The following is a 26983-nucleotide window of genomic DNA, read 5'->3' as shown; positions in this document are numbered from 1 at the left end:
TGGACAACAGCATACTGTAGCCAGAGAGAGGAGCCGAAAGGCGCATTTCGCAGTCGAGCCACGCTATCCCACAAGCTGTGCACTAGGACAGGATTGTGCAGACCGCAAACTTCTGGTGGCCCGACGCTCGTCGTCGATCGTAAGGGCGAAACAGTCAAGAGATTTGGAAAACGGCAATGTGGACACCCCCTGCAGCAGCTGTGTGCCAAATCCGATATCTGGTCGAGGGCTGCAAGATTCAGTATGATGAAGTGACAATTCGGGGATAGCTCACAAACGCTAAGCTGCCGCCTTCTTAGCTCAGTGGTAGAGCACTGGTCTCGTAAACCAGGGGTCGTGAGTTCGAACCTCACAGAAGGCATTCATTTTTTTAACCTTCCTGCAAGGAGCGGAGCTATCTCGAGCAGCATCTAACACATGGCAGTACACTGAATGAAAGGGATGTTCTACAGCCTATGAAAAGTATTCTACTGGCCTCAGAGGTTTTCTGAATGCATAGGCACAACAGTGGTTTGTATGCATTTTGTAGTATAATGTCATGCTTGGCGATGTCATTCGTGTACGAGCCTCGCTACAGTGTGCATGCACGTTATCCATGTGAAGAGGCGCAAGCAGATGCTACCATTCTGCGAGATTCCTGCAGAAGGTATACGAATTGCGTTGATATACAGAGCACAAGTGAGCCAAATTCAAGGCCTCCGTGGCGCAATCGGCTAGCGCGTTCGGCTGTTAACCGAAAGGTTGGTGGTTCGAGCCCACCCGGGGGCGAAATCGTTTTAACCGGCACCGAGGTGAGGACATACGTCAACTTTGTTAGAGATACACAGCTAGCGTGACAATTTGGCTGTGTTTGAGTGATGCCACAGAGCCTTATACACATTCAGCCAAGTGACACTGTAGGTAAAAACATGGCCCTACACAGACGTTCTACTCTTTTCCTATTTATTCGTCATGTGTGCACTGCAGTAGAGCGACGCCCACTACAAAAGACGTATTCTTTACATTCAATTTCAGCGTATACGTCGCGACTGCCATATGACAGGGCCTGTCTCTCGATGTCGATTTGTATTTGGTGTCTCTTAAGTGTCGATCTGCAGTGGGCCGCTGTTGGCCGAGAGACGTGCAGTCGCCTTACATGAAGCCCCATGGGCAACGCCAGTGCCACTGTGGACAACAGCATACTGTAGCCAGAGAGAGGAGCCGAAAGGCGCATTTCGCAGTCGAGCCACGCTATCCCACAAGCTGTGCACTAGGACAGGATTGTGCAGACCGCAAACTTCTGGTGGCCCGACGCTCGTCGTCGATCGTAAGGGCGAAACAGTCAAGAGATTTGGAAAACGGCAATGTGGACACCCCCTGCAGCAGCTGGGTGCCAAATCCGATATCTGGTCGAGGGCTGCAAGATTCAGTATGATGAAGTGACAATTCGGGGATAGCTCACAAACGCTAAGCTGCCGCCTTCTTAGCTCAGTGGTAGAGCACTGGTCTCGTAAACCAGGGGTCGTGAGTTCGAACCTCACAGAAGGCATTCATTTTTTTAACCTTCCTGCAAGGAGCGGAGCTATCTCGAGCAGCATCTAACACATGGCAGTACACTGAATGAAAGGGATGTTCTACAGCCTATGAAAAGTATTCTACTGGCCTCAGAGGTTTTCTGAATGCATAGGCACAACAGTGGTTTGTATGCATTTTGTAGTATAATGTCATGCTTGGCGATGTCATTCGTGTACGAGCCTCGCTACAGTGTGCATGCACGTTATCCATGTGAAGAGGCGCAAGCAGATGCTACCATTCTGCGAGATTCCTGCAGAAGGTATACGAATTGCGTTGATATACAGAGCACAAGTGAGCGAAATTCAAGGCCTCCGTGGCGCAATCGGCTAGCGCGTTCGGCTGTTAACCGAAAGGTTGGTGGTTCGAGCCCACCCGGGGGCGAAATCGTTTTAACCGGCACCGAGGTGAGGACATACGTCAACTTTGTTAGAGATACACAGCTAGCGTGACAATTTGGCTGTGTTTGAGTGATGCCACAGAGCCTTATACACATTCAGCCAAGTGACACTGTAGGTAAAAACATGGCCCTACACAGACGTTCTACTCTTTTCCTATTTATTCGTCATGTGTGCACTGCAGTAGAGCGACGCCCACTACAAAAGACGTATTCTTTACATTCAATTTCAGCGTATACGTCGCGACTGCCATATGACAGGGCCTGTCTCTCGATGTCGATTTGTATTTGGTGTCTCTTAAGTGTCGATCTGCAGTGGGCCGCTGTTGGCCGAGAGACGTGCAGTCGCCTTACATGAAGCCCCATGGGCAACGCCAGTGCCACTGTGGACAACAGCATACTGTAGCCAGAGAGAGGAGCCGAAAGGCGCATTTCGCAGTCGAGCCACGCTATCCCACAAGCTGTGCACTAGGACAGGATTGTGCAGACCGCAAACTTCTGGTGGCCCGACGCTCGTCGTCGATCGTAAGGGCGAAACAGTCAAGAGATTTGGAAAACGGCAATGTGGACACCCCCTGCAGCAGCTGGGTGCCAAATCCGATATCTGGTCGAGGGCTGCAAGATTCAGTATGATGAAGTGACAATTCGGGGATAGCTCACAAACGCTAAGCTGCCGCCTTCTTAGCTCAGTGGTAGAGCACTGGTCTCGTAAACCAGGGGTCGTGAGTTCGAACCTCACAGAAGGCATTCATTTTTTTAACCTTCCTGCAAGGAGCGGAGCTATCTCGAGCAGCATCTAACACATGGCAGTACACTGAATGAAAGGGATGTTCTACAGCCTATGAAAAGTATTCTACTGGCCTCAGAGGTTTTCTGAATGCATAGGCACAACAGTGGTTTGTATGCATTTTGTAGTATAATGTCATGCTTGGCGATGTCATTCGTGTACGAGCCTCGCTACAGTGTGCATGCACGTTATCCATGTGAAGAGGCGCAAGCAGATGCTACCATTCTGCGAGATTCCTGCAGAAGGTATACGAATTGCGTTGATATACAGAGCACAAGTGAGCGAAATTCAAGGCCTCCGTGGCGCAATCGGCTAGCGCGTTCGGCTGTTAACCGAAAGGTTGGTGGTTCGAGCCCACCCGGGGGCGAAATCGTTTTAACCGGCACCGAGGTGAGGACATACGTCAACTTTGTTAGAGATACACAGCTAGCGTGACAATTTGGCTGTGTTTGAGTGATGCCACAGAGCCTTATACACATTCAGCCAAGTGACACTGTAGGTAAAAACATGGCCCTACACAGACGTTCTACTCTTTTCCTATTTATTCGTCATGTGTGCACTGCAGTAGAGCGACGCCCACTACAAAAGACGTATTCTTTACATTCAATTTCAGCGTATACGTCGCGACTGCCATATGACAGGGCCTGTCTCTCGATGTCGATTTGTATTTGGTGTCTCTTAAGTGTCGATCTGCAGTGGGCCGCTGTTGGCCGAGAGACGTGCAGTCGCTCGCCTTACATGAAGCCCCATGGGCAACGCCAGTGCCACTGTGGACAACAGCATACTGTAGCCAGAGAGAGGAGCCGAAAGGCGCATTTCGCAGTCGAGCCACGCTATCCCACAAGCTGTGCACTAGGACAGGATTGTGCAGACCGCAAACTTCTGGTGGCCCGACGCTCGTCGTCGATCGTAAGGGCGAAACAGTCAAGAGATTTGGAAAACGGCAATGTGGACACCCCCTGCAGCAGCTGGGTGCCAAATCCGATATCTGGTCGAGGGCTGCAAGATTCAGTATGATGAAGTGACAATTCGGGGATAGCTCACAAACGCTAAGCTGCCGCCTTCTTAGCTCAGTGGTAGAGCACTGGTCTCGTAAACCAGGGGTCGTGAGTTCGAACCTCACAGAAGGCATTCATTTTTTTAACCTTCCTGCAAGGAGCGGAGCTATCTCGAGCAGCATCTAACACATGGCAGTACACTGAATGAAAGGGATGTTCTACAGCCTATGAAAAGTATTCTACTGGCCTCAGAGGTTTTCTGAATGCATAGGCACAACAGTGGTTTGTATGCATTTTGTAGTATAATGTCATGCTTGGCGATGTCATTCGTGTACGAGCCTCGCTACAGTGTGCATGCACGTTATCCATGTGAAGAGGCGCAAGCAGATGCTACCATTCTGCGAGATTCCTGCAGAAGGTATACGAATTGCGTTGATATACAGAGCACAAGTGAGCCAAATTCAAGGCCTCCGTGGCGCAATCGGCTAGCGCGTTCGGCTGTTAACCGAAAGGTTGGTGGTTCGAGCCCACCCGGGGGCGAAATCGTTTTAACCGGCACCGAGGTGAGGACATACGTCAACTTTGTTAGAGATACACAGCTAGCGTGACAATTTGGCTGTGTTTGAGTGATGCCACAGAGCCTTATACACATTCAGCCAAGTGACACTGTAGGTAAAAACATGGCCCTACACAGACGTTCTACTCTTTTCCTATTTATTCGTCATGTGTGCACTGCAGTAGAGCGACGCCCACTACAAAAGACGTATTCTTTACATTCAATTTCAGCGTATACGTCGCGACTGCCATATGACAGGGCCTGTCTCTCGATGTCGATTTGTATTTGGTGTCTCTTAAGTGTCGATCTGCAGTGGGCCGCTGTTGGCCGAGAGACGTGCAGTCGCCTTACATGAAGCCCCATGGGCAACGCCAGTGCCACTGTGGACAACAGCATACTGTAGCCAGAGAGAGGAGCCGAAAGGCGCATTTCGCAGTCGAGCCACGCTATCCCACAAGCTGTGCACTAGGACAGGATTGTGCAGACCGCAAACTTCTGGTGGCCCGACGCTCGTCGTCGATCGTAAGGGCGAAACAGTCAAGAGATTTGGAAAACGGCAATGTGGACACCCCCTGCAGCAGCTGTGTGCCAAATCCGATATCTGGTCGAGGGCTGCAAGATTCAGTATGATGAAGTGACAATTCGGGGATAGCTCACAAACGCTAAGCTGCCGCCTTCTTAGCTCAGTGGTAGAGCACTGGTCTCGTAAACCAGGGGTCGTGAGTTCGAACCTCACAGAAGGCATTCATTTTTTTAACCTTCCTGCAAGGAGCGGAGCTATCTCGAGCAGCATCTAACACATGGCAGTACACTGAATGAAAGGGATGTTCTACAGCCTATGAAAAGTATTCTACTGGCCTCAGAGGTTTTCTGAATGCATAGGCACAACAGTGGTTTGTATGCATTTTGTAGTATAATGTCATGCTTGGCGATGTCATTCGTGTACGAGCCTCGCTACAGTGTGCATGCACGTTATCCATGTGAAGAGGCGCAAGCAGATGCTACCATTCTGCGAGATTCCTGCAGAAGGTATACGAATTGCGTTGATATACAGAGCACAAGTGAGCCAAATTCAAGGCCTCCGTGGCGCAATCGGCTAGCGCGTTCGGCTGTTAACCGAAAGGTTGGTGGTTCGAGCCCACCCGGGGGCGAAATCGTTTTAACCGGCACCGAGGTGAGGACATACGTCAACTTTGTTAGAGATACACAGCTAGCGTGACAATTTGGCTGTGTTTGAGTGATGCCACAGAGCCTTATACACATTCAGCCAAGTGACACTGTAGGTAAAAACATGGCCCTACACAGACGTTCTACTCTTTTCCTATTTATTCGTCATGTGTGCACTGCAGTAGAGCGACGCCCACTACAAAAGACGTATTCTTTACATTCAATTTCAGCGTATACGTCGCGACTGCCATATGACAGGGCCTGTCTCTCGATGTCGATTTGTATTTGGTGTCTCTTAAGTGTCGATCTGCAGTGGGCCGCTGTTGGCCGAGAGACGTGCAGTCGCCTTACATGAAGCCCCATGGGCAACGCCAGTGCCACTGTGGACAACAGCATACTGTAGCCAGAGAGAGGAGCCGAAAGGCGCATTTCGCAGTCGAGCCACGCTATCCCACAAGCTGTGCACTAGGACAGGATTGTGCAGACCGCAAACTTCTGGTGGCCCGACGCTCGTCGTCGATCGTAAGGGCGAAACAGTCAAGAGATTTGGAAAACGGCAATGTGGACACCCCCTGCAGCAGCTGGGTGCCAAATCCGATATCTGGTCGAGGGCTGCAAGATTCAGTATGATGAAGTGACAATTCGGGGATAGCTCACAAACGCTAAGCTGCCGCCTTCTTAGCTCAGTGGTAGAGCACTGGTCTCGTAAACCAGGGGTCGTGAGTTCGAACCTCACAGAAGGCATTCATTTTTTTAACCTTCCTGCAAGGAGCGGAGCTATCTCGAGCAGCATCTAACACATGGCAGTACACTGAATGAAAGGGATGTTCTACAGCCTATGAAAAGTATTCTACTGGCCTCAGAGGTTTTCTGAATGCATAGGCACAACAGTGGTTTGTATGCATTTTGTAGTATAATGTCATGCTTGGCGATGTCATTCGTGTACGAGCCTCGCTACAGTGTGCATGCACGTTATCCATGTGAAGAGGCGCAAGCAGATGCTACCATTCTGCGAGATTCCTGCAGAAGGTATACGAATTGCGTTGATATACAGAGCACAAGTGAGCGAAATTCAAGGCCTCCGTGGCGCAATCGGCTAGCGCGTTCGGCTGTTAACCGAAAGGTTGGTGGTTCGAGCCCACCCGGGGGCGAAATCGTTTTAACCGGCACCGAGGTGAGGACATACGTCAACTTTGTTAGAGATACACAGCTAGCGTGACAATTTGGCTGTGTTTGAGTGATGCCACAGAGCCTTATACACATTCAGCCAAGTGACACTGTAGGTAAAAACATGGCCCTACACAGACGTTCTACTCTTTTCCTATTTATTCGTCATGTGTGCACTGCAGTAGAGCGACGCCCACTACAAAAGACGTATTCTTTACATTCAATTTCAGCGTATACGTCGCGACTGCCATATGACAGGGCCTGTCTCTCGATGTCGATTTGTATTTGGTGTCTCTTAAGTGTCGATCTGCAGTGGGCCGCTGTTGGCCGAGAGACGTGCAGTCGCCTTACATGAAGCCCCATGGGCAACGCCAGTGCCACTGTGGACAACAGCATACTGTAGCCAGAGAGAGGAGCCGAAAGGCGCATTTCGCAGTCGAGCCACGCTATCCCACAAGCTGTGCACTAGGACAGGATTGTGCAGACCGCAAACTTCTGGTGGCCCGACGCTCGTCGTCGATCGTAAGGGCGAAACAGTCAAGAGATTTGGAAAACGGCAATGTGGACACCCCCTGCAGCAGCTGTGTGCCAAATCCGATATCTGGTCGAGGGCTGCAAGATTCAGTATGATGAAGTGACAATTCGGGGATAGCTCACAAACGCTAAGCTGCCGCCTTCTTAGCTCAGTGGTAGAGCACTGGTCTCGTAAACCAGGGGTCGTGAGTTCGAACCTCACAGAAGGCATTCATTTTTTTAACCTTCCTGCAAGGAGCGGAGCTATCTCGAGCAGCATCTAACACATGGCAGTACACTGAATGAAAGGGATGTTCTACAGCCTATGAAAAGTATTCTACTGGCCTCAGAGGTTTTCTGAATGCATAGGCACAACAGTGGTTTGTATGCATTTTGTAGTATAATGTCATGCTTGGCGATGTCATTCGTGTACGAGCCTCGCTACAGTGTGCATGCACGTTATCCATGTGAAGAGGCGCAAGCAGATGCTACCATTCTGCGAGATTCCTGCAGAAGGTATACGAATTGCGTTGATATACAGAGCACAAGTGAGCCAAATTCAAGGCCTCCGTGGCGCAATCGGCTAGCGCGTTCGGCTGTTAACCGAAAGGTTGGTGGTTCGAGCCCACCCGGGGGCGAAATCGTTTTAACCGGCACCGAGGTGAGGACATACGTCAACTTTGTTAGAGATACACAGCTAGCGTGACAATTTGGCTGTGTTTGAGTGATGCCACAGAGCCTTATACACATTCAGCCAAGTGACACTGTAGGTAAAAACATGGCCCTACACAGACGTTCTACTCTTTTCCTATTTATTCGTCATGTGTGCACTGCAGTAGAGCGACGCCCACTACAAAAGACGTATTCTTTACATTCAATTTCAGCGTATACGTCGCGACTGCCATATGACAGGGCCTGTCTCTCGATGTCGATTTGTATTTGGTGTCTCTTAAGTGTCGATCTGCAGTGGGCCGCTGTTGGCCGAGAGACGTGCAGTCGCCTTACATGAAGCCCCATGGGCAACGCCAGTGCCACTGTGGACAACAGCATACTGTAGCCAGAGAGAGGAGCCGAAAGGCGCATTTCGCAGTCGAGCCACGCTATCCCACAAGCTGTGCACTAGGACAGGATTGTGCAGACCGCAAACTTCTGGTGGCCCGACGCTCGTCGTCGATCGTAAGGGCGAAACAGTCAAGAGATTTGGAAAACGGCAATGTGGACACCCCCTGCAGCAGCTGGGTGCCAAATCCGATATCTGGTCGAGGGCTGCAAGATTCAGTATGATGAAGTGACAATTCGGGGATAGCTCACAAACGCTAAGCTGCCGCCTTCTTAGCTCAGTGGTAGAGCACTGGTCTCGTAAACCAGGGGTCGTGAGTTCGAACCTCACAGAAGGCATTCATTTTTTTAACCTTCCTGCAAGGAGCGGAGCTATCTCGAGCAGCATCTAACACATGGCAGTACACTGAATGAAAGGGATGTTCTACAGCCTATGAAAAGTATTCTACTGGCCTCAGAGGTTTTCTGAATGCATAGGCACAACAGTGGTTTGTATGCATTTTGTAGTATAATGTCATGCTTGGCGATGTCATTCGTGTACGAGCCTCGCTACAGTGTGCATGCACGTTATCCATGTGAAGAGGCGCAAGCAGATGCTACCATTCTGCGAGATTCCTGCAGAAGGTATACGAATTGCGTTGATATACAGAGCACAAGTGAGCGAAATTCAAGGCCTCCGTGGCGCAATCGGCTAGCGCGTTCGGCTGTTAACCGAAAGGTTGGTGGTTCGAGCCCACCCGGGGGCGAAATCGTTTTAACCGGCACCGAGGTGAGGACATACGTCAACTTTGTTAGAGATACACAGCTAGCGTGACAATTTGGCTGTGTTTGAGTGATGCCACAGAGCCTTATACACATTCAGCCAAGTGACACTGTAGGTAAAAACATGGCCCTACACAGACGTTCTACTCTTTTCCTATTTATTCGTCATGTGTGCACTGCAGTAGAGCGACGCCCACTACAAAAGACGTATTCTTTACATTCAATTTCAGCGTATACGTCGCGACTGCCATATGACAGGGCCTGTCTCTCGATGTCGATTTGTATTTGGTGTCTCTTAAGTGTCGATCTGCAGTGGGCCGCTGTTGGCCGAGAGACGTGCAGTCGCCTTACATGAAGCCCCATGGGCAACGCCAGTGCCACTGTGGACAACAGCATACTGTAGCCAGAGAGAGGAGCCGAAAGGCGCATTTCGCAGTCGAGCCACGCTATCCCACAAGCTGTGCACTAGGACAGGATTGTGCAGACCGCAAACTTCTGGTGGCCCGACGCTCGTCGTCGATCGTAAGGGCGAAACAGTCAAGAGATTTGGAAAACGGCAATGTGGACACCCCCTGCAGCAGCTGGGTGCCAAATCCGATATCTGGTCGAGGGCTGCAAGATTCAGTATGATGAAGTGACAATTCGGGGATAGCTCACAAACGCTAAGCTGCCGCCTTCTTAGCTCAGTGGTAGAGCACTGGTCTCGTAAACCAGGGGTCGTGAGTTCGAACCTCACAGAAGGCATTCATTTTTTTAACCTTCCTGCAAGGAGCGGAGCTATCTCGAGCAGCATCTAACACATGGCAGTACACTGAATGAAAGGGATGTTCTACAGCCTATGAAAAGTATTCTACTGGCCTCAGAGGTTTTCTGAATGCATAGGCACAACAGTGGTTTGTATGCATTTTGTAGTATAATGTCATGCTTGGCGATGTCATTCGTGTACGAGCCTCGCTACAGTGTGCATGCACGTTATCCATGTGAAGAGGCGCAAGCAGATGCTACCATTCTGCGAGATTCCTGCAGAAGGTATACGAATTGCGTTGATATACAGAGCACAAGTGAGCCAAATTCAAGGCCTCCGTGGCGCAATCGGCTAGCGCGTTCGGCTGTTAACCGAAAGGTTGGTGGTTCGAGCCCACCCGGGGGCGAAATCGTTTTAACCGGCACCGAGGTGAGGACATACGTCAACTTTGTTAGAGATACACAGCTAGCGTGACAATTTGGCTGTGTTTGAGTGATGCCACAGAGCCTTATACACATTCAGCCAAGTGACACTGTAGGTAAAAACATGGCCCTACACAGACGTTCTACTCTTTTCCTATTTATTCGTCATGTGTGCACTGCAGTAGAGCGACGCCCACTACAAAAGACGTATTCTTTACATTCAATTTCAGCGTATACGTCGCGACTGCCATATGACAGGGCCTGTCTCTCGATGTCGATTTGTATTTGGTGTCTCTTAAGTGTCGATCTGCAGTGGGCCGCTGTTGGCCGAGAGACGTGCAGTCGCTCGCCTTACATGAAGCCCCATGGGCAACGCCAGTGCCACTGTGGACAACAGCATACTGTAGCCAGAGAGAGGAGCCGAAAGGCGCATTTCGCAGTCGAGCCACGCTATCCCACAAGCTGTGCACTAGGACAGGATTGTGCAGACCGCAAACTTCTGGTGGCCCGACGCTCGTCGTCGATCGTAAGGGCGAAACAGTCAAGAGATTTGGAAAACGGCAATGTGGACACCCCCTGCAGCAGCTGGGTGCCAAATCCGATATCTGGTCGAGGGCTGCAAGATTCAGTATGATGAAGTGACAATTCGGGGATAGCTCACAAACGCTAAGCTGCCGCCTTCTTAGCTCAGTGGTAGAGCACTGGTCTCGTAAACCAGGGGTCGTGAGTTCGAACCTCACAGAAGGCATTCATTTTTTTAACCTTCCTGCAAGGAGCGGAGCTATCTCGAGCAGCATCTAACACATGGCAGTACACTGAATGAAAGGGATGTTCTACAGCCTATGAAAAGTATTCTACTGGCCTCAGAGGTTTTCTGAATGCATAGGCACAACAGTGGTTTGTATGCATTTTGTAGTATAATGTCATGCTTGGCGATGTCATTCGTGTACGAGCCTCGCTACAGTGTGCATGCACGTTATCCATGTGAAGAGGCGCAAGCAGATGCTACCATTCTGCGAGATTCCTGCAGAAGGTATACGAATTGCGTTGATATACAGAGCACAAGTGAGCCAAATTCAAGGCCTCCGTGGCGCAATCGGCTAGCGCGTTCGGCTGTTAACCGAAAGGTTGGTGGTTCGAGCCCACCCGGGGGCGAAATCGTTTTAACCGGCACCGAGGTGAGGACATACGTCAACTTTGTTAGAGATACACAGCTAGCGTGACAATTTGGCTGTGTTTGAGTGATGCCACAGAGCCTTATACACATTCAGCCAAGTGACACTGTAGGTAAAAACATGGCCCTACACAGACGTTCTACTCTTTTCCTATTTATTCGTCATGTGTGCACTGCAGTAGAGCGACGCCCACTACAAAAGACGTATTCTTTACATTCAATTTCAGCGTATACGTCGCGACTGCCATATGACAGGGCCTGTCTCTCGATGTCGATTTGTATTTGGTGTCTCTTAAGTGTCGATCTGCAGTGGGCCGCTGTTGGCCGAGAGACGTGCAGTCGCCTTACATGAAGCCCCATGGGCAACGCCAGTGCCACTGTGGACAACAGCATACTGTAGCCAGAGAGAGGAGCCGAAAGGCGCATTTCGCAGTCGAGCCACGCTATCCCACAAGCTGTGCACTAGGACAGGATTGTGCAGACCGCAAACTTCTGGTGGCCCGACGCTCGTCGTCGATCGTAAGGGCGAAACAGTCAAGAGATTTGGAAAACGGCAATGTGGACACCCCCTGCAGCAGCTGGGTGCCAAATCCGATATCTGGTCGAGGGCTGCAAGATTCAGTATGATGAAGTGACAATTCGGGGATAGCTCACAAACGCTAAGCTGCCGCCTTCTTAGCTCAGTGGTAGAGCACTGGTCTCGTAAACCAGGGGTCGTGAGTTCGAACCTCACAGAAGGCATTCATTTTTTTAACCTTCCTGCAAGGAGCGGAGCTATCTCGAGCAGCATCTAACACATGGCAGTACACTGAATGAAAGGGATGTTCTACAGCCTATGAAAAGTATTCTACTGGCCTCAGAGGTTTTCTGAATGCATAGGCACAACAGTGGTTTGTATGCATTTTGTAGTATAATGTCATGCTTGGCGATGTCATTCGTGTACGAGCCTCGCTACAGTGTGCATGCACGTTATCCATGTGAAGAGGCGCAAGCAGATGCTACCATTCTGCGAGATTCCTGCAGAAGGTATACGAATTGCGTTGATATACAGAGCACAAGTGAGCCAAATTCAAGGCCTCCGTGGCGCAATCGGCTAGCGCGTTCGGCTGTTAACCGAAAGGTTGGTGGTTCGAGCCCACCCGGGGGCGAAATCGTTTTAACCGGCACCGAGGTGAGGACATACGTCAACTTTGTTAGAGATACACAGCTAGCGTGACAATTTGGCTGTGTTTGAGTGATGCCACAGAGCCTTATACACATTCAGCCAAGTGACACTGTAGGTAAAAACATGGCCCTACACAGACGTTCTACTCTTTTCCTATTTATTCGTCATGTGTGCACTGCAGTAGAGCGACGCCCACTACAAAAGACGTATTCTTTACATTCAATTTCAGCGTATACGTCGCGACTGCCATATGACAGGGCCTGTCTCTCGATGTCGATTTGTATTTGGTGTCTCTTAAGTGTCGATCTGCAGTGGGCCGCTGTTGGCCGAGAGACGTGCAGTCGCCTTACATGAAGCCCCATGGGCAACGCCAGTGCCACTGTGGACAACAGCATACTGTAGCCAGAGAGAGGAGCCGAAAGGCGCATTTCGCAGTCGAGCCACGCTATCCCACAAGCTGTGCACTAGGACAGGATTGTGCAGACCGCAAACTTCTGGTGGCCCGACGCTCGTCGTCGATCGTAAGGGCGAAACAGTCAAGAGATTTGGAAAACGGCAATGTGGACACCCCCTGCAGCAGCTGTGTGCCAAATCCGATATCTGGTCGAGGGCTGCAAGATTCAGTATGATGAAGTGACAATTCGGGGATAGCTCACAAACGCTAAGCTGCCGCCTTCTTAGCTCAGTGGTAGAGCACTGGTCTCGTAAACCAGGGGTCGTGAGTTCGAACCTCACAGAAGGCATTCATTTTTTTAACCTTCCTGCAAGGAGCGGAGCTATCTCGAGCAGCATCTAACACATGGCAGTACACTGAATGAAAGGGATGTTCTACAGCCTATGAAAAGTATTCTACTGGCCTCAGAGGTTTTCTGAATGCATAGGCACAACAGTGGTTTGTATGCATTTTGTAGTATAATGTCATGCTTGGCGATGTCATTCGTGTACGAGCCTCGCTACAGTGTGCATGCACGTTATCCATGTGAAGAGGCGCAAGCAGATGCTACCATTCTGCGAGATTCCTGCAGAAGGTATACGAATTGCGTTGATATACAGAGCACAAGTGAGCCAAATTCAAGGCCTCCGTGGCGCAATCGGCTAGCGCGTTCGGCTGTAAACCGAAAGGTTGGTGGTTCGAGCCCACCCGGGGGCGAAATCGTTTTAACCGGCACCGAGGTGAGGACATACGTCAACTTTGTTAGAGATACACAGCTAGCGTGACAATTTGGCTGTGTTTGAGTGATGCCACAGAGCCTTATACACATTCAGCCAAGTGACACTGTAGGTAAAAACATGGCCCTACACAGACGTTCTACTCTTTTCCTATTTATTCGTCATGTGTGCACTGCAGTAGAGCGACGCCCACTACAAAAGACGTATTCTTTACATTCAATTTCAGCGTATACGTCGCGACTGCCATATGACAGGGCCTGTCTCTCGATGTCGATTTGTATTTGGTGTCTCTTAAGTGTCGATCTGCAGTGGGCCGCTGTTGGCCGAGAGACGTGCAGTCGCCTTACATGAAGCCCCATGGGCAACGCCAGTGCCACTGTGGACAACAGCATACTGTAGCCAGAGAGAGGAGCCGAAAGGCGCATTTCGCAGTCGAGCCACGCTATCCCACAAGCTGTGCACTAGGACAGGATTGTGCAGACCGCAAACTTCTGGTGGCCCGACGCTCGTCGTCGATCGTAAGGGCGAAACAGTCAAGAGATTTGGAAAACGGCAATGTGGACACCCCCTGCAGCAGCTGGGTGCCAAATCCGATATCTGGTCGAGGGCTGCAAGATTCAGTATGATGAAGTGACAATTCGGGGATAGCTCACAAACGCTAAGCTGCCGCCTTCTTAGCTCAGTGGTAGAGCACTGGTCTCGTAAACCAGGGGTCGTGAGTTCGAACCTCACAGAACGCATTCATTTTTTTAACCTTCCTGCAACGAGCGGAGCTATCTCGAGCAGCATCTAACACATGGCAGTACACTGAATGAAAGGGATGTTCTACAGCCTATGAAAAGTATTCTACTGGCCTCAGAGGTTTTCTGAATGCATAGGCACAACAGTGGTTTGTATGCATTTTGTAGTATAATGTCATGCTTGGCGATGTCATTCGTGTACGAGCCTCGCTACAGTGTGCATGCACGTTATCCATGTGAAGAGGCGCAAGCAGATGCTACCATTCTGCGAGATTCCTGCAGAAGGTATACGAATTGCGTTGATATACAGAGCACAAGTGAGCCAAATTCAAGGCCTCCGTGGCGCAATCGGCTAGCGCGTTCGGCTGTTAACCGAAAGGTTGGTGGTTCGAGCCCACCCGGGGGCGAAATCGTTTTAACCGGCACCGAGGTGAGGACATACGTCAACTTTGTTAGAGATACACAGCTAGCGTGACAATTTGGCTGTGTTTGAGTGATGCCACAGAGCCTTATACACATTCAGCCAAGTGACACTGTAGGTAAAAACATGGCCCTACACAGACGTTCTACTCTTTTCCTATTTATTCGTCATGTGTGCACTGCAGTAGAGCGACGCCCACTACAAAAGACGTATTCTTTACATTCAATTTCAGCGTATACGTCGCGACTGCCATATGACAGGGCCTGTCTCTCGATGTCGATTTGTATTTGGTGTCTCTTAAGTGTCGATCTGCAGTGGGCCGCTGTTGGCCGAGAGACGTGCAGTCGCCTTACATGAAGCCCCATGGGCAACGCCAGTGCCACTGTGGACAACAGCATACTGTAGCCAGAGAGAGGAGCCGAAAGGCGCATTTCGCAGTCGAGCCACGCTATCCCACAAGCTGTGCACTAGGACAGGATTGTGCAGACCGCAAACTTCTGGTGGCCCGACGCTCGTCGTCGATCGTAAGGGCGAAACAGTCAAGAGATTTGGAAAACGGCAATGTGGACACCCCCTGCAGCAGCTGGGTGCCAAATCCGATATCTGGTCGAGGGCTGCAAGATTCAGTATGATGAAGTGACAATTCGGGGATAGCTCACAAACGCTAAGCTGCCGCCTTCTTAGCTCAGTGGTAGAGCACTGGTCTCGTAAACCAGGGGTCGTGAGTTCGAACCTCACAGAAGGCATTCATTTTTTTAACCTTCCTGCAAGGAGCGGAGCTATCTCGAGCAGCATCTAACACATGGCAGTACACTGAATGAAAGGGATGTTCTACAGCCTATGAAAAGTATTCTACTGGCCTCAGAGGTTTTCTGAATGCATAGGCACAACAGTGGTTTGTATGCATTTTGTAGTATAATGTCATGCTTGGCGATGTCATTCGTGTACGAGCCTCGCTACAGTGTGCATGCACGTTATCCATGTGAAGAGGCGCAAGCAGATGCTACCATTCTGCGAGATTCCTGCAGAAGGTATACGAATTGCGTTGATATACAGAGCACAAGTGAGCCAAATTCAAGGCCTCCGTGGCGCAATCGGCTAGCGCGTTCGGCTGTTAACCGAAAGGTTGGTGGTTCGAGCCCACCCGGGGGCGAAATCGTTTTAACCGGCACCGAGGTGAGGACATACGTCAACTTTGTTAGAGATGCACAGCTAGCGTGACAATTTGGCTGTGTTTGAGTGATGCCACAGAGCCTTATACACATTCAGCCAAGTGACACTGTAGGTAAAAACATGGCCCTACACAGACGTTCTACTCTTTTCCTATTTATTCGTCATGTGTGCACTGCAGTAGAGCGACGCCCACTACAAAAGACGTATTCTTTACATTCAATTTCAGCGTATACGTCGCGACTGCCATATGACAGGGCCTGTCTCTCGATGTCGATTTGTATTTGGTGTCTCTTAAGTGTCGATCTGCAGTGGGCCGCTGTTGGCCGAGAGACGTGCAGTCGCCTTACATGAAGCCCCATGGGCAACGCCAGTGCCACTGTGGACAACAGCATACTGTAGCCAGAGAGAGGAGCCGAAAGGCGCATTTCGCAGTCGAGCCACGCTATCCCACAAGCTGTGCACTAGGACAGGATTGTGCAGACCGCAAACTTCTGGTGGCCCGACGCTCGTCGTCGATCGTAAGGGCGAAACAGTCAAGAGATTTGGAAAACGGCAATGTGGACACCCCCTGCAGCAGCTGGGTGCCAAATCCGATATCTGGTCGAGGGCTGCAAGATTCAGTATGATGAAGTGACAATTCGGGGATAGCTCACAAACGCTAAGCTGCCGCCTTCTTAGCTCAGTGGTAGAGCACTGGTCTCGTAAACCAGGGGTCGTGAGTTCGAACCTCACAGAAGGCATTCATTTTTTTAACCTTCCTGCAAGGAGCGGAGCTATCTCGAGCAGCATCTAACACATGGCAGTACACTGAATGAAAGGGATGTTCTACAGCCTATGAAAAGTATTCTACTGGCCTCAGAGGTTTTCTGAATGCATAGGCACAACAGTGGTTTGTATGCATTTTGTAGTATAATGTCATGCTTGGCGATGTCATTCGTGTACGAGCCTCGCTACAGTGTGCATGCACGTTATCCATGTGAAGAGGCGCAAGCAGATGCTACCATTCTGCGAGATTCCTGCAGAAGGTATACGAATTGCGTTGATATACAGAGCACAAGTGAGCCAAATTCAAGGCCTCCGTGGCGCAATCGGCTAGCGCGTTCGGCTGTTAACCGAAAGGTTGGTGGTTCGAGCCCACCCGGGGGCGAAATCGTTTTAACCGGCACCGAGGTGAGGACATACGTCAACTTTGTTAGAGATGCACAGCTAGCGTGACAATTTGGCTGTGTTTGAGTGATGCCACAGAGCCTTATACACATTCAGCCAAGTGACACTGTAGGTAAAAACATGGCCCTACACAGACGTTCTACTCTTTTCCTATTTATTCGTCATGTGTGCACTGCAGTAGAGCGACGCCCACTACAAAAGACGTATTCTTTACATTCAATTTCAGCGTATACGTCGCGACTGCCATATGACAGGGCCTGTCTCTCGATGTCGATTTGTATTTGGTGTCTCTTAAGTGTCGATCTGCAGTGGGCCGCTGTTGGCCGAGAGACGTGCAGTCGCCTTACATGAAGCCCCATGGGCAACGCCAGTGCCACTGTGGACAACAGCATACTGTAGCCAGAGAGAGGAGCCGAAAGGCGCATTTCGCAGTCGAGCCACGCTATCCCACAAGCTGTGCACTAGGACAGGATTGTGCAGACCGCAAACTTCTGGTGGCCCGACGCTCGTCGTCGATCGTAAGGGCGAAACAGTCAAGAGATTTGGAAAACGGCAATGTGGACACCCCCTGCAGCAGCTGGGTGCCAAATCCGATATCTGGTCGAGGGCTGCAAGATTCAGTATGATGAAGTGACAATTCGGGGATAGCTCACAAACGCTAAGCTGCCGCCTTCTTAGCTCAGTGGTAGAGCACTGGTCTCGTAAACCAGGGGTCGTGAGTTCGAACCTCACAGAAGGCATTCATTTTTTTAACCTTCCTGCAAGGAGCGGAGCTATCTCGAGCAGCATCTAACACATGGCAGTACACTGAATGAAAGGGATGTTCTACAGCCTATGAAAAGTATTCTACTGGCCTCAGAGGTTTTCTGAATGCATAGGCACAACAGTGGTTTGTATGCATTTTGTAGTATAATGTCATGCTTGGCGATGTCATTCGTGTACGAGCCTCGCTACAGTGTGCATGCACGTTATCCATGTGAAGAGGCGCAAGCAGATGCTACCATTCTGCGAGATTCCTGCAGAAGGTATACGAATTGCGTTGATATACAGAGCACAAGTGAGCCAAATTCAAGGCCTCCGTGGCGCAATCGGCTAGCGCGTTCGGCTGTTAACCGAAAGGTTGGTGGTTCGAGCCCACCCGGGGGCGAAATCGTTTTAACCGGCACCGAGGTGAGGACATACGTCAACTTTGTTAGAGATGCACAGCTAGCGTGACAATTTGGCTGTGTTTGAGTGATGCCACAGAGCCTTATACACATTCAGCCAAGTGACACTGTAGGTAAAAACATGGCCCTACACAGACGTTCTACTCTTTTCCTATTTATTCGTCATGTGTGCACTGCAGTAGAGCGACGCCCACTACAAAAGACGTATTCTTTACATTCAATTTCAGCGTATACGTCGCGACTGCCATATGACAGGGCCTGTCTCTCGATGTCGATTTGTATTTGGTGTCTCTTAAGTGTCGATCTGCAGTGGGCCGCTGTTGGCCGAGAGACGTGCAGTCGCCTTACATGAAGCCCCATGGGCAACGCCAGTGCCACTGTGGACAACAGCATACTGTAGCCAGAGAGAGGAGCCGAAAGGCGCATTTCGCAGTCGAGCCACGCTATCCCACAAGCTGTGCACTAGGACAGGATTGTGCAGACCGCAAACTTCTGGTGGCCCGACGCTCGTCGTCGATCGTAAGGGCGAAACAGTCAAGAGATTTGGAAAACGGCAATGTGGACACCCCCTGCAGCAGCTGGGTGCCAAATCCGATATCTGGTCGAGGGCTGCAAGATTCAGTATGATGAAGTGACAATTCGGGGATAGCTCACAAACGCTAAGCTGCCGCCTTCTTAGCTCAGTGGTAGAGCACTGGTCTCGTAAACCAGGGGTCGTGAGTTCGAACCTCACAGAAGGCATTCATTTTTTTAACCTTCCTGCAAGGAGCGGAGCTATCTCGAGCAGCATCTAACACATGGCAGTACACTGAATGAAAGGGATGTTCTACAGCCTATGAAAAGTATTCTACTGGCCTCAGAGGTTTTCTGAATGCATAGGCACAACAGTGGTTTGTATGCATTTTGTAGTATAATGTCATGCTTGGCGATGTCATTCGTGTACGAGCCTCGCTACAGTGTGCATGCACGTTATCCATGTGAAGAGGCGCAAGCAGATGCTACCATTCTGCGAGATTCCTGCAGAAGGTATACGAATTGCGTTGATATACAGAGCACAAGTGAGCCAAATTCAAGGCCTCCGTGGCGCAATCGGCTAGCGCGTTCGGCTGTAAACCGAAAGGTTGGTGGTTCGAGCCCACCCGGGGGCGAAATCGTTTTAACCGGCACCGAGGTGAGGACATACGTCAACTTTGTTAGAGATACACAGCTAGCGTGACAATTTGGCTGTGTTTGAGTGATGCCACAGAGCCTTATACACATTCAGCCAAGTGACACTGTAGGTAAAAACATGGCCCTACACAGACGTTCTACTCTTTTCCTATTTATTCGTCATGTGTGCACTGCAGTAGAGCGACGCCCACTACAAAAGACGTATTCTTTACATTCAATTTCAGCGTATACGTCGCGACTGCCATATGACAGGGCCTGTCTCTCGATGTCGATTTGTATTTGGTGTCTCTTAAGTGTCGATCTGCAGTGGGCCGCTGTTGGCCGAGAGACGTGCAGTCGCCTTACATGAAGCCCCATGGGCAACGCCAGTGCCACTGTGGACAACAGCATACTGTAGCCAGAGAGAGGAGCCGAAAGGCGCATTTCGCAGTCGAGCCACGCTATCCCACAAGCTGTGCACTAGGACAGGATTGTGCAGACCGCAAACTTCTGGTGGCCCGACGCTCGTCGTCGATCGTAAGGGCGAAACAGTCAAGAGATTTGGAAAACGGCAATGTGGACACCCCCTGCAGCAGCTGGGTGCCAAATCCGATATCTGGTCGAGGGCTGCAAGATTCAGTATGATGAAGTGACAATTCGGGGATAGCTCACAAACGCTAAGCTGCCGCCTTCTTAGCTCAGTGGTAGAGCACTGGTCTCGTAAACCAGGGGTCGTGAGTTCGAACCTCACAGAACGCATTCATTTTTTTAACCTTCCTGCAACGAGCGGAGCTATCTCGAGCAGCATCTAACACATGGCAGTACACTGAATGAAAGGGATGTTCTACAGCCTATGAAAAGTATTCTACTGGCCTCAGAGGTTTTCTGAATGCATAGGCACAACAGTGGTTTGTATGCATTTTGTAGTATAATGTCATGCTTGGCGATGTCATTCGTGTACGAGCCTCGCTACAGTGTGCATGCACGTTATCCATGTGAAGAGGCGCAAGCAGATGCTACCATTCTGCGAGATTCCTGCAGAAGGTATACGAATTGCGTTGATATACAGAGCACAAGTGAGCCAAATTCAAGGCCTCCGTGGCGCAATCGGCTAGCGCGTTCGGCTGTTAACCGAAAGGTTGGTGGTTCGAGCCCACCCGGGGGCGAAATCGTTTTAACCGGCACCGAGGTGAGGACATACGTCAACTTTGTTAGAGATACACAGCTAGCGTGACAATTTGGCTGTGTTTGAGTGATGCCACAGAGCCTTATACACATTCAGCCAAGTGACACTGTAGGTAAAAACATGGCCCTACACAGACGTTCTACTCTTTTCCTATTTATTCGTCATGTGTGCACTGCAGTAGAGCGACGCCCACTACAAAAGACGTATTCTTTACATTCAATTTCAGCGTATACGTCGCGACTGCCATATGACAGGGCCTGTCTCTCGATGTCGATTTGTATTTGGTGTCTCTTAAGTGTCGATCTGCAGTGGGCCGCTGTTGGCCGAGAGACGTGCAGTCGCCTTACATGAAGCCCCATGGGCAACGCCAGTGCCACTGTGGACAACAGCATACTGTAGCCAGAGAGAGGAGCCGAAAGGCGCATTTCGCAGTCGAGCCACGCTATCCCACAAGCTGTGCACTAGGACAGGATTGTGCAGACCGCAAACTTCTGGTGGCCCGACGCTCGTCGTCGATCGTAAGGGCGAAACAGTCAAGAGATTTGGAAAACGGCAATGTGGACACCCCCTGCAGCAGCTGGGTGCCAAATCCGATATCTGGTCGAGGGCTGCAAGATTCAGTATGATGAAGTGACAATTCGGGGATAGCTCACAAACGCTAAGCTGCCGCCTTCTTAGCTCAGTGGTAGAGCACTGGTCTCGTAAACCAGGGGTCGTGAGTTCGAACCTCACAGAAGGCATTCATTTTTTTAACCTTCCTGCAAGGAGCGGAGCTATCTCGAGCAGCATCTAACACATGGCAGTACACTGAATGAAAGGGATGTTCTACAGCCTATGAAAAGTATTCTACTGGCCTCAGAGGTTTTCTGAATGCATAGGCACAACAGTGGTTTGTATGCATTTTGTAGTATAATGTCATGCTTGGCGATGTCATTCGTGTACGAGCCTCGCTACAGTGTGCATGCACGTTATCCATGTGAAGAGGCGCAAGCAGATGCTACCATTCTGCGAGATTCCTGCAGAAGGTATACGAATTGCGTTGATATACAGAGCACAAGTGAGCCAAATTCAAGGCCTCCGTGGCGCAATCGGCTAGCGCGTTCGGCTGTTAACCGAAAGGTTGGTGGTTCGAGCCCACCCGGGGGCGAAATCGTTTTAACCGGCACCGAGGTGAGGACATACGTCAACTTTGTTAGAGATGCACAGCTAGCGTGACAATTTGGCTGTGTTTGAGTGATGCCACAGAGCCTTATACACATTCAGCCAAGTGACACTGTAGGTAAAAACATGGCCCTACACAGACGTTCTACTCTTTTCCTATTTATTCGTCATGTGTGCACTGCAGTAGAGCGACGCCCACTACAAAAGACGTATTCTTTACATTCAATTTCAGCGTATACGTCGCGACTGCCATATGACAGGGCCTGTCTCTCGATGTCGATTTGTATTTGGTGTCTCTTAAGTGTCGATCTGCAGTGGGCCGCTGTTGGCCGAGAGACGTGCAGTCGCCTTACATGAAGCCCCATGGGCAACGCCAGTGCCACTGTGGACAACAGCATACTGTAGCCAGAGAGAGGAGCCGAAAGGCGCATTTCGCAGTCGAGCCACGCTATCCCACAAGCTGTGCACTAGGACAGGATTGTGCAGACCGCAAACTTCTGGTGGCCCGACGCTCGTCGTCGATCGTAAGGGCGAAACAGTCAAGAGATTTGGAAAACGGCAATGTGGACACCCCCTGCAGCAGCTGGGTGCCAAATCCGATATCTGGTCGAGGGCTGCAAGATTCAGTATGATGAAGTGACAATTCGGGGATAGCTCACAAACGCTAAGCTGCCGCCTTCTTAGCTCAGTGGTAGAGCACTGGTCTCGTAAACCAGGGGTCGTGAGTTCGAACCTCACAGAAGGCATTCATTTTTTTAACCTTCCTGCAAGGAGCGGAGCTATCTCGAGCAGCATCTAACACATGGCAGTACACTGAATGAAAGGGATGTTCTACAGCCTATGAAAAGTATTCTACTGGCCTCAGAGGTTTTCTGAATGCATAGGCACAACAGTGGTTTGTATGCATTTTGTAGTATAATGTCATGCTTGGCGATGTCATTCGTGTACGAGCCTCGCTACAGTGTGCATGCACGTTATCCATGTGAAGAGGCGCAAGCAGATGCTACCATTCTGCGAGATTCCTGCAGAAGGTATACGAATTGCGTTGATATACAGAGCACAAGTGAGCCAAATTCAAGGCCTCCGTGGCGCAATCGGCTAGCGCGTTCGGCTGTTAACCGAAAGGTTGGTGGTTCGAGCCCACCCGGGGGCGAAATCGTTTTAACCGGCACCGAGGTGAGGACATACGTCAACTTTGTTAGAGATGCACAGCTAGCGTGACAATTTGGCTGTGTTTGAGTGATGCCACAGAGCCTTATACACATTCAGCCAAGTGACACTGTAGGTAAAAACATGGCCCTACACAGACGTTCTACTCTTTTCCTATTTATTCGTCATGTGTGCACTGCAGTAGAGCGACGCCCACTACAAAAGACGTATTCTTTACATTCAATTTCAGCGTATACGTCGCGACTGCCATATGACAGGGCCTGTCTCTCGATGTCGATTTGTATTTGGTGTCTCTTAAGTGTCGATCTGCAGTGGGCCGCTGTTGGCCGAGAGACGTGCAGTCGCCTTACATGAAGCCCCATGGGCAACGCCAGTGCCACTGTGGACAACAGCATACTGTAGCCAGAGAGAGGAGCCGAAAGGCGCATTTCGCAGTCGAGCCACGCTATCCCACAAGCTGTGCACTAGGACAGGATTGTGCAGACCGCAAACTTCTGGTGGCCCGACGCTCGTCGTCGATCGTAAGGGCGAAACAGTCAAGAGATTTGGAAAACGGCAATGTGGACACCCCCTGCAGCAGCTGGGTGCCAAATCCGATATCTGGTCGAGGGCTGCAAGATTCAGTATGATGAAGTGACAATTCGGGGATAGCTCACAAACGCTAAGCTGCCGCCTTCTTAGCTCAGTGGTAGAGCACTGGTCTCGTAAACCAGGGGTCGTGAGTTCGAACCTCACAGAAGGCATTCATTTTTTTAACCTTCCTGCAAGGAGCGGAGCTATCTCGAGCAGCATCTAACACATGGCAGTACACTGAATGAAAGGGATGTTCTACAGCCTATGAAAAGTATTCTACTGGCCTCAGAGGTTTTCTGAATGCATAGGCACAACAGTGGTTTGTATGCATTTTGTAGTATAATGTCATGCTTGGCGATGTCATTCGTGTACGAACCTCGCTACAGTGTGCATGCACGTTATCCATGTGAAGAGGCGCAAGCAGATGCTACCATTCTGCGAGATTCCTGCAGAAGGTATACGAATTGCGTTGATATACAGAGCACAAGTGAGCGAAATTCAAGGCCTCCGTGGCGCAATCGGCTAGCGCGTTCGGCTGTTAACCGAAAGGTTGGTGGTTCGAGCCCACCCGGGGGCGAAATCGTTTTAACCGGCACCGAGGTGAGGACATACAATCGCACCAAAAAGTATTGGCACACGTGCGTCTTTATCGTTGCTGGTTACAAACACCGCACCTTCCGGTACACAGCACATGTACGTGCTACCTCACATACCAGACATTACAATTCTGCCCACAGTGCCTACCATTAACAAAGAAATGCAGTGTTAAGGGCAAACATGTATCTCCTCTGCACACAAAAAGTATTGGCACAAAGCGTGGCTTCTCGGTATATCGCTGGCTTTTCAGGTACCGGAACGCCATCTGTTGACGTAATATACAATGCGTGTTGTTCACGGCCCAGTCGCTAGTGTGTTGCTGTATAGTGCGATAGTGGTCAGCAAGGGGCCGAAGAAGAAGGAACACTCAGTGGCGTTGCGTGATAGAGTGGTATTGCTCCATTCACAAGGGAGAAGCTGTCGACAAATCGGAGCAGAAGTGTCTGTTACTTACACCACGGAACGAGCCATTATTCATAAATATAAAGAGACTGGAACAACAGTGAATAAGTATCGTATTGGACGTCCAAAAGTGCTTACAACCCGAGAGCGTCGCCGTATCATCGCACCTGATCGGAAGGAACCTGCTACAAGTGCAGCAGGTATTGCTGAGGTTGTTTAGACAATGTCCGACAAGACGGATAGTGTTCAAACTATACGAAATGTGTTGAATGAGGCTGACATGCATGGACGTTTTCCCAGGAAAAAGCCATACATATCGGAAATGAACCGGCAGAAACGCCTGCAGTTTGCCAATGACTACATCAGCAAGCCGACGGAGTTTTGGAACACTGTGATATTTAGCGACGAATCGAAGTTCAGTGTGTTCGGATTTGATGCAAGAAAGAAAGTTTGGCGCAAGCCGAATACGCACCTCGACATCAAACACATGCATCCCACAGTCAAACACGGTGGGGGTGGTATCATGGTCTGGGGCTGTATGGCGGCGTCCGGGGTTGGAAATCTAGCAGTAATCCACGGAAAAATGGATCATATGAGATACATCCACGTGTTGCGAGGTAATGTACACTCTAGTGCACAGACATTGGGCCTCACTGGGGTGTTTCATTTCCAGCAAGACAACGACCCAAACCATGCCGCCATGAAAACCCGGGAGTGGTTACTGTACAATGCCCCCAGAAGGGTTCTAACACTACCTCAGAGCCCTGACATGAACCCCATTGAGAACATGTGGGGCTCATCTTGACACACAAGACATAAAATGGCGTCCATCCGGTAAAAACGACTTGGAGAAAGTGCTCCTGGAGGAATGGTCGAAAATTACCCCTGATATCACCCGGAATTTAATACAAAGCATTCCTAGGCGTTTACGTGCTGTTATAGATGCTAAATGGATGTACACTAGCTATTATAAGGTGAACACCTATGAAGAAAACGAACACACTGTCCGATTCATAAGCGTGTGCCAATACTTTTTTGGATGCAGAAGAGCGATGTTTATTTTCATAACACTGTATGTCACTTTACGGACAGGTGATTTGGACATATTTGCAACCTATGTAATGTAAGGTGGCAAGTGTCTGGGTTCTGTTCCGAAATATATGTTTCGTTTAACCTACAACCACTAAAATGTAACTGTGCCAATATTTTTTGGTGCGATTGTACGTCAACTTTGTTAGAGATACACAGCTAGCGTGACAATTTGGCTGTGTTTGAGTGATGCCACAGAGCCTTATACACATTCAGCCAAGTGACACTGTAGGTAAAAACATGGCCCTACACAGACGTTCTACTCTTTTCCTATTTATTCGTCATGTGTGCACTGCAGTAGAGCGACGCCCACTACAAAAGACGTATTCTTTACATTCAATTTCAGCGTATACGTCGCGACTGCCATATGACAGGGCCTGTCTCTCGATGTCGATTTGTATTTGGTGTCTCTTAAGTGTCGATCTGCAGTGGGCCGCTGTTGGCCGAGAGACGTGCAGTCGCCTTACATGAAGCCCCATGGGCAACGCCAGTGCCACTGTGGACAACAGCATACTGTAGCCAGAGAGAGGAGCCGAAAGGCGCATTTCGCAGTCGAGCCACGCTATCCCACAAGCTGTGCACTAGGACAGGATTGTGCAGACCGCAAACTTCTGGTGGCCCGACGCTCGTCGTCGATCGTAAGGGCGAAACAGTCAAGAGATTTGGAAAACGGCAATGTGGACACCCCCTGCAGCAGCTGGGTGCCAAATCCGATATCTGGTCGAGGGCTGCAAGATTCAGTATGATGAAGTGACAATTCGGGGATAGCTCACAAACGCTAAGCTGCCGCCTTCTTAGCTCAGTGGTAGAGCACTGGTCTCGTAAACCAGGGGTCGTGAGTTCGAACCTCACAGAAGGCATTCATTTTTTTAACCTTCCTGCAAGGAGCGGAGCTATCTCGAGCAGCATCTAACACATGGCAGTACACTGAATGAAAGGGATGTTCTACAGCCTATGAAAAGTATTCTACTGGCCTCAGAGGTTTTCTGAATGCATAGGCACAACAGTGGTTTGTATGCATTTTGTAGTATAATGTCACGCTTGGCGATGTCATTCGTGTACGAGCCTCGCTACAGTGTGCATGCACGTTATCCATGTGAAGAGGCGCAAGCAGATGCTACCATTCTGCGAGATTCCTGCAGAAGGTATACGAATTGCGTTGATATACAGAGCACAAGTGAGCCAAATTCAAGGCCTCCGTGGCGCAATCGGCTAGCGCGTTCGGCTGTTAACCGAAAGGTTGGTGGTTCGAGCCCACCCGGGGGCGAAATCGTTTTAACCGGCACCGAGGTGAGGACATACGTCAACTTTGTTAGAGATGCACAGCTAGCGTGACAATTTGGCTGTGTTTGAGTG

The 26983-nt window shown here is 50.1% G+C and overlaps 44 non-coding genes across 44 annotated transcripts; all 44 read left to right on the top strand.

Annotated features, from left to right (window-relative positions):
- The first annotated feature begins 289 nt into the window (after window positions 1-289).
- Window positions 290-361, top strand: Trnat-cgu (transfer RNA threonine (anticodon CGU)). Its single transcript has one exon. It is a non-coding gene; the product is annotated as a tRNA-Thr (tRNA).
- Window positions 362-694: 333 nt separating this feature from the next.
- On the top strand, window positions 695-768 carry Trnan-guu (transfer RNA asparagine (anticodon GUU)). The gene has a single exon. It is a non-coding gene; the product is annotated as a tRNA-Asn (tRNA).
- Window positions 769-1456: 688 nt separating this feature from the next.
- On the top strand, window positions 1457-1528 carry Trnat-cgu (transfer RNA threonine (anticodon CGU)). Its single transcript has one exon. It is a non-coding gene; the product is annotated as a tRNA-Thr (tRNA).
- Window positions 1529-1861: 333 nt separating this feature from the next.
- Window positions 1862-1935, top strand: Trnan-guu (transfer RNA asparagine (anticodon GUU)). The gene has a single exon. It is a non-coding gene; the product is annotated as a tRNA-Asn (tRNA).
- Window positions 1936-2623: 688 nt separating this feature from the next.
- Window positions 2624-2695, top strand: Trnat-cgu (transfer RNA threonine (anticodon CGU)). Its single transcript has one exon. It is a non-coding gene; the product is annotated as a tRNA-Thr (tRNA).
- Window positions 2696-3028: 333 nt separating this feature from the next.
- On the top strand, window positions 3029-3102 carry Trnan-guu (transfer RNA asparagine (anticodon GUU)). The gene has a single exon. It is a non-coding gene; the product is annotated as a tRNA-Asn (tRNA).
- Window positions 3103-3794: 692 nt separating this feature from the next.
- Window positions 3795-3866, top strand: Trnat-cgu (transfer RNA threonine (anticodon CGU)). Its single transcript has one exon. It is a non-coding gene; the product is annotated as a tRNA-Thr (tRNA).
- A 333-nt stretch (window positions 3867-4199) lies between these two features.
- Window positions 4200-4273, top strand: Trnan-guu (transfer RNA asparagine (anticodon GUU)). The gene has a single exon. It is a non-coding gene; the product is annotated as a tRNA-Asn (tRNA).
- A 688-nt stretch (window positions 4274-4961) lies between these two features.
- On the top strand, window positions 4962-5033 carry Trnat-cgu (transfer RNA threonine (anticodon CGU)). The gene has a single exon. It is a non-coding gene; the product is annotated as a tRNA-Thr (tRNA).
- A 333-nt stretch (window positions 5034-5366) lies between these two features.
- Trnan-guu (transfer RNA asparagine (anticodon GUU)) lies at window positions 5367-5440 on the top strand. The gene has a single exon. It is a non-coding gene; the product is annotated as a tRNA-Asn (tRNA).
- A 688-nt stretch (window positions 5441-6128) lies between these two features.
- Trnat-cgu (transfer RNA threonine (anticodon CGU)) lies at window positions 6129-6200 on the top strand. The gene has a single exon. It is a non-coding gene; the product is annotated as a tRNA-Thr (tRNA).
- A 333-nt stretch (window positions 6201-6533) lies between these two features.
- Window positions 6534-6607, top strand: Trnan-guu (transfer RNA asparagine (anticodon GUU)). Its single transcript has one exon. It is a non-coding gene; the product is annotated as a tRNA-Asn (tRNA).
- A 688-nt stretch (window positions 6608-7295) lies between these two features.
- Trnat-cgu (transfer RNA threonine (anticodon CGU)) lies at window positions 7296-7367 on the top strand. Its single transcript has one exon. It is a non-coding gene; the product is annotated as a tRNA-Thr (tRNA).
- A 333-nt stretch (window positions 7368-7700) lies between these two features.
- On the top strand, window positions 7701-7774 carry Trnan-guu (transfer RNA asparagine (anticodon GUU)). Its single transcript has one exon. It is a non-coding gene; the product is annotated as a tRNA-Asn (tRNA).
- Window positions 7775-8462: 688 nt separating this feature from the next.
- On the top strand, window positions 8463-8534 carry Trnat-cgu (transfer RNA threonine (anticodon CGU)). The gene has a single exon. It is a non-coding gene; the product is annotated as a tRNA-Thr (tRNA).
- A 333-nt stretch (window positions 8535-8867) lies between these two features.
- Window positions 8868-8941, top strand: Trnan-guu (transfer RNA asparagine (anticodon GUU)). The gene has a single exon. It is a non-coding gene; the product is annotated as a tRNA-Asn (tRNA).
- A 688-nt stretch (window positions 8942-9629) lies between these two features.
- Trnat-cgu (transfer RNA threonine (anticodon CGU)) lies at window positions 9630-9701 on the top strand. Its single transcript has one exon. It is a non-coding gene; the product is annotated as a tRNA-Thr (tRNA).
- Window positions 9702-10034: 333 nt separating this feature from the next.
- On the top strand, window positions 10035-10108 carry Trnan-guu (transfer RNA asparagine (anticodon GUU)). Its single transcript has one exon. It is a non-coding gene; the product is annotated as a tRNA-Asn (tRNA).
- Window positions 10109-10800: 692 nt separating this feature from the next.
- Window positions 10801-10872, top strand: Trnat-cgu (transfer RNA threonine (anticodon CGU)). Its single transcript has one exon. It is a non-coding gene; the product is annotated as a tRNA-Thr (tRNA).
- A 333-nt stretch (window positions 10873-11205) lies between these two features.
- On the top strand, window positions 11206-11279 carry Trnan-guu (transfer RNA asparagine (anticodon GUU)). Its single transcript has one exon. It is a non-coding gene; the product is annotated as a tRNA-Asn (tRNA).
- A 688-nt stretch (window positions 11280-11967) lies between these two features.
- Trnat-cgu (transfer RNA threonine (anticodon CGU)) lies at window positions 11968-12039 on the top strand. Its single transcript has one exon. It is a non-coding gene; the product is annotated as a tRNA-Thr (tRNA).
- Window positions 12040-12372: 333 nt separating this feature from the next.
- Window positions 12373-12446, top strand: Trnan-guu (transfer RNA asparagine (anticodon GUU)). The gene has a single exon. It is a non-coding gene; the product is annotated as a tRNA-Asn (tRNA).
- Window positions 12447-13134: 688 nt separating this feature from the next.
- Window positions 13135-13206, top strand: Trnat-cgu (transfer RNA threonine (anticodon CGU)). Its single transcript has one exon. It is a non-coding gene; the product is annotated as a tRNA-Thr (tRNA).
- Window positions 13207-13539: 333 nt separating this feature from the next.
- On the top strand, window positions 13540-13613 carry Trnay-gua (transfer RNA tyrosine (anticodon GUA)). The gene has a single exon. It is a non-coding gene; the product is annotated as a tRNA-Tyr (tRNA).
- Window positions 13614-14301: 688 nt separating this feature from the next.
- Trnat-cgu (transfer RNA threonine (anticodon CGU)) lies at window positions 14302-14373 on the top strand. The gene has a single exon. It is a non-coding gene; the product is annotated as a tRNA-Thr (tRNA).
- Window positions 14374-14706: 333 nt separating this feature from the next.
- On the top strand, window positions 14707-14780 carry Trnan-guu (transfer RNA asparagine (anticodon GUU)). The gene has a single exon. It is a non-coding gene; the product is annotated as a tRNA-Asn (tRNA).
- A 688-nt stretch (window positions 14781-15468) lies between these two features.
- Trnat-cgu (transfer RNA threonine (anticodon CGU)) lies at window positions 15469-15540 on the top strand. The gene has a single exon. It is a non-coding gene; the product is annotated as a tRNA-Thr (tRNA).
- A 333-nt stretch (window positions 15541-15873) lies between these two features.
- Trnan-guu (transfer RNA asparagine (anticodon GUU)) lies at window positions 15874-15947 on the top strand. The gene has a single exon. It is a non-coding gene; the product is annotated as a tRNA-Asn (tRNA).
- A 688-nt stretch (window positions 15948-16635) lies between these two features.
- Window positions 16636-16707, top strand: Trnat-cgu (transfer RNA threonine (anticodon CGU)). The gene has a single exon. It is a non-coding gene; the product is annotated as a tRNA-Thr (tRNA).
- A 333-nt stretch (window positions 16708-17040) lies between these two features.
- Trnan-guu (transfer RNA asparagine (anticodon GUU)) lies at window positions 17041-17114 on the top strand. Its single transcript has one exon. It is a non-coding gene; the product is annotated as a tRNA-Asn (tRNA).
- Window positions 17115-17802: 688 nt separating this feature from the next.
- Trnat-cgu (transfer RNA threonine (anticodon CGU)) lies at window positions 17803-17874 on the top strand. The gene has a single exon. It is a non-coding gene; the product is annotated as a tRNA-Thr (tRNA).
- Window positions 17875-18207: 333 nt separating this feature from the next.
- Trnan-guu (transfer RNA asparagine (anticodon GUU)) lies at window positions 18208-18281 on the top strand. Its single transcript has one exon. It is a non-coding gene; the product is annotated as a tRNA-Asn (tRNA).
- Window positions 18282-18969: 688 nt separating this feature from the next.
- Trnat-cgu (transfer RNA threonine (anticodon CGU)) lies at window positions 18970-19041 on the top strand. Its single transcript has one exon. It is a non-coding gene; the product is annotated as a tRNA-Thr (tRNA).
- Window positions 19042-19374: 333 nt separating this feature from the next.
- Window positions 19375-19448, top strand: Trnay-gua (transfer RNA tyrosine (anticodon GUA)). Its single transcript has one exon. It is a non-coding gene; the product is annotated as a tRNA-Tyr (tRNA).
- A 688-nt stretch (window positions 19449-20136) lies between these two features.
- Trnat-cgu (transfer RNA threonine (anticodon CGU)) lies at window positions 20137-20208 on the top strand. Its single transcript has one exon. It is a non-coding gene; the product is annotated as a tRNA-Thr (tRNA).
- A 333-nt stretch (window positions 20209-20541) lies between these two features.
- On the top strand, window positions 20542-20615 carry Trnan-guu (transfer RNA asparagine (anticodon GUU)). Its single transcript has one exon. It is a non-coding gene; the product is annotated as a tRNA-Asn (tRNA).
- Window positions 20616-21303: 688 nt separating this feature from the next.
- Window positions 21304-21375, top strand: Trnat-cgu (transfer RNA threonine (anticodon CGU)). Its single transcript has one exon. It is a non-coding gene; the product is annotated as a tRNA-Thr (tRNA).
- Window positions 21376-21708: 333 nt separating this feature from the next.
- On the top strand, window positions 21709-21782 carry Trnan-guu (transfer RNA asparagine (anticodon GUU)). Its single transcript has one exon. It is a non-coding gene; the product is annotated as a tRNA-Asn (tRNA).
- Window positions 21783-22470: 688 nt separating this feature from the next.
- On the top strand, window positions 22471-22542 carry Trnat-cgu (transfer RNA threonine (anticodon CGU)). Its single transcript has one exon. It is a non-coding gene; the product is annotated as a tRNA-Thr (tRNA).
- Window positions 22543-22875: 333 nt separating this feature from the next.
- Trnan-guu (transfer RNA asparagine (anticodon GUU)) lies at window positions 22876-22949 on the top strand. The gene has a single exon. It is a non-coding gene; the product is annotated as a tRNA-Asn (tRNA).
- A 688-nt stretch (window positions 22950-23637) lies between these two features.
- Window positions 23638-23709, top strand: Trnat-cgu (transfer RNA threonine (anticodon CGU)). Its single transcript has one exon. It is a non-coding gene; the product is annotated as a tRNA-Thr (tRNA).
- A 333-nt stretch (window positions 23710-24042) lies between these two features.
- Window positions 24043-24116, top strand: Trnan-guu (transfer RNA asparagine (anticodon GUU)). Its single transcript has one exon. It is a non-coding gene; the product is annotated as a tRNA-Asn (tRNA).
- Window positions 24117-26415: 2299 nt separating this feature from the next.
- Trnat-cgu (transfer RNA threonine (anticodon CGU)) lies at window positions 26416-26487 on the top strand. Its single transcript has one exon. It is a non-coding gene; the product is annotated as a tRNA-Thr (tRNA).
- A 333-nt stretch (window positions 26488-26820) lies between these two features.
- Trnan-guu (transfer RNA asparagine (anticodon GUU)) lies at window positions 26821-26894 on the top strand. The gene has a single exon. It is a non-coding gene; the product is annotated as a tRNA-Asn (tRNA).
- Window positions 26895-26983: the final 89 nt, after the last annotated feature.

Source organism: Schistocerca nitens, chromosome 6 (genome assembly GCF_023898315.1).
Source record: "Schistocerca nitens isolate TAMUIC-IGC-003100 chromosome 6, iqSchNite1.1, whole genome shotgun sequence".
Lineage (NCBI taxonomy): Eukaryota > Metazoa > Arthropoda > Insecta > Orthoptera > Acrididae > Schistocerca > Schistocerca nitens.
This window is presented reverse-complemented; position numbering and strand designations above follow the sequence as displayed.